A 3303-nucleotide genomic window follows, 5' to 3' on the forward strand; every position below is an offset into this window, starting at 1 on the left:
TATAAAACAATATATATGCTAAGTATTGCTTAGACTGAGAAGTCAGATCCAGAATTACATAAACTGTACTCAGTCTGCTGCATTTCTATATGACTACAAGTTAATGTACAGGAATTATAAAAATGCCTCTTTTCCTTTTCTAAACCAGTTTAATTCCCCCTATCCCCTAGCTGGGATTGGTTTTGTGCTGGATTTTGTGTTTGTTTGTTTGATTGATTGTGTGGGTTTGTTTGTTTGGATTTTGTTAAAGTTAATACTATACCAGTGCTGCAAGAGCAAAAAAAACAACCCAGCAGTTAATACTCAAAGTATTATTTCTGGTTCATTTAGCACTTCATTAACCATTCAAAAATAGATCTGTAGAACAAATTCAGCTGAGAGGAACCTCTGGAGGTTATCTTGACCAACTCCATAATCAAAACAAATCACAGACATTTGTTGTCCAATTAAATATAGAAAGAAACAAATCCATTCTCTCCACTGCTCCCATTTGGATTAGGATCCTACAAAGAGAAAATTGTAACAGAATTCTTTGCCATGACACATTCAACTTCAAGAGCAAAAGAAAATTCCCATCCAGTTTTAGCGTAAATATTTTTGTGGCCTCTTCTAGTCATAGCTACAGACAGGCATCATCCCCTTGGAGCAGCTGGATGTCTGGCTTTTTAAAAGGATGAGACAAAACTCCCACAAGCGTGGAATGCAATGCACAAAAATGCTGCAAAACACCCAAACCTTTGCTCAGACTAGAAGCCACATCTGTTGTCCAGTCAGCCAAAGTGCAAACTCTTATCCTTTCCCTCCAAGTGCTCCCCCTCCAACTCCATCACACACACAAAAAATGCAGATATGGCCCACTTTTTTCTCAGTGGGGAGGATTTACTATATCTCACATAGTTTTCAGTAATTACAATCCAGTAAGTAGTAAGACAAAACTTAGTTTTATAATGGTATTTGAAGACTATCTAGAAAGACAAGTTTTGCAGGATTATTTTTGTCCAGTTATAAATAACAAAATCAGTTTCTGCATCAGTATTGAAGTTAAAGCAACGTATCTTAGCTTCCCCTCACCCAAACACAACACTCCTCAAATGTCCTATTAACTACAATCTTTGTTAACCTTCATTATTGTACTCAAAGGTACACGATACCAGTCTAGAGCTGCTATTATTTCTTGTATGATTTGGAACTAATGCATCATCATCCCAATTTCCTCTCCCCCCTAACAGGCAAACAAAACCAATAGCAACAATCTTCCATTTGGAAATAACTGATATTTGCAAGGTGTTCAGGGTATTCCTGACACCCAGAGAATCTGCACCAGAAATCTCAAAAGACTGCATAATGAGCTGATGTTTTAAGTACAAAACATAAGAAAGCAGTTTTTGCAGACTGCATGTCAGCCTTAGGCTTGTTGTCTAGTCATTTAAGTTAAGATGATCATCAAGGTTGTTCCAAGTTGTATCAGAAATGAGCAAGCCATTAAAAAGCACACACCACACACAAAAATTGAGGCTCTGTGGATCAGGAGGTCCATTCCTTATGCCTCAACACCTTTTAAAGGTGTGCTTTTCTTCCAGTAACTGGAAACCTCTTGTGAGGTTACTCAGTTTGTTTTGTGAGATAGCATGAGAATAAAGCATTAATTTCTTGCTGGTTGCAGAAATTCATATTGTAAAGCTTTGAACAACTTTTAAAAAAAGAGTTATCCAGGAGAAAGTATCCCCCATTTGCTCACAGAAAGCAGGAATAGCCTGATTATCAGTGAAACAGTTAACTAAGTATTGAACCACTTTATGACTTCCAATAAAGCACAATTGCTTTGTAAACAAATCAGCTACACCCCCTTTCCCAAAGAATACTCCAGAAAGAAACAAACAAAAAAAAGAAACAAACCCCAACAAAACCTCTCAGAGCCATCATTCATGCAGTAAATGCAACAACAAACAGAATAAATTTGTCGTTGATACAGAATGACAAATTGGAGCAGCCAATTAAAACACTTTGGCATGGATTTGTAGGCTGGAATTCTCCTGTCCTGAAAAAACACCGAGCACTGTCCCCAGGTGGCTAAGAATGGCACCAAGTTAACACCTAGGAAATGCAGGGCATCTCACCAGTCAAATTCCAACTGCAGCTCTGGACTCGCTGCATTTACTGTCCTAATGAAAAAGTGGAATATTCCATGGATCCCATAGGAATTGTGTGGCTTCATAAATTCCTCTGTGAACATTGTGAGCTTGGTTGATGTGTGCTTTCTCTACATTGCCTAAAATGTGCTTCTAAATAAGTAACAACTCTGAAAGTTTTCCAATGCTATTCTTTGAGAATAAAGTTATTTATTGTGAAGCTTTAAGTTCACATGGGGCTTCATTTTAGAACAGCTTATCCAGTCAGTTCCTGATAGCAGACACATTATTAAATCCCATTACCCTGCATACTGGAATATTCCCAGGAACTAACAAAGTTTACACACAAGAAGTGGACTTTGATTATTACATTGCATTATAGAATTGCAGCATGGAAGCAACAAGTATGAGTACACCTCTGTAAACTCACTGTGAGATGGAAGAAACTAAAGAATGAGTCAGATTATGATGGGAAAGTTTCTAACTTTATCCAATGTGATAAATTTGAACACCTGGTGTAGCTCAAAGCAGGGATGTGAAGGTACAAATAACTAACAAAACAAAATAGATTTTTTTTTTCTATAAAGTTCTACAAAATCTAAACTCAGAACCCAATTTACCACACAATTTACCATAAGTTTGCTGCAGAATTAAATCAAGAAAAGCATCATGCTCTCTACTTCTAAAGTATATATACTTGCCTCTTGTTTGTTCTGAATAGGTACTGCTTATAAAGTAACCTTAGTTCAATCAGATCTTCAGTCAAAAAAGAAAATAAATAGACACAAAATTATAAAAATTAGAGACATATCCATAACAGCTACAGAAGTAATTGGCCTGACATCTTAATAACTTAAGTAATACAGAAAACAGCCACAAAACCCCCAAAGAAAAACAAACGGGCAGTTTGTGTTAGTTTGGCCAAAGTTTTGCTAATATAGAGTCGACCAGAAAACACACAAATACTGGCAACAAACGGCAGTTTCATATTTAACATCAGTACAAACCGATCTCTGAGCAGCACAAGATAGGAAAGAAGGTTTTACAGGTAGCAGGGGGGAGCCAGTGCTGCTGTCAGCCGAGTGCATCTGGCAGCAGGAGCTCGTGTGCCAGTATCCCCACACACACACACACACACCCACACCCACACACCCACACCCCCACCCCCATCGGG

This window comes from Geospiza fortis, unplaced genomic scaffold, assembly GCF_000277835.1.
Source record: "Geospiza fortis unplaced genomic scaffold, GeoFor_1.0 scaffold172, whole genome shotgun sequence".
Classification (NCBI taxonomy): Eukaryota; Metazoa; Chordata; class Aves; order Passeriformes; family Thraupidae; genus Geospiza; species Geospiza fortis.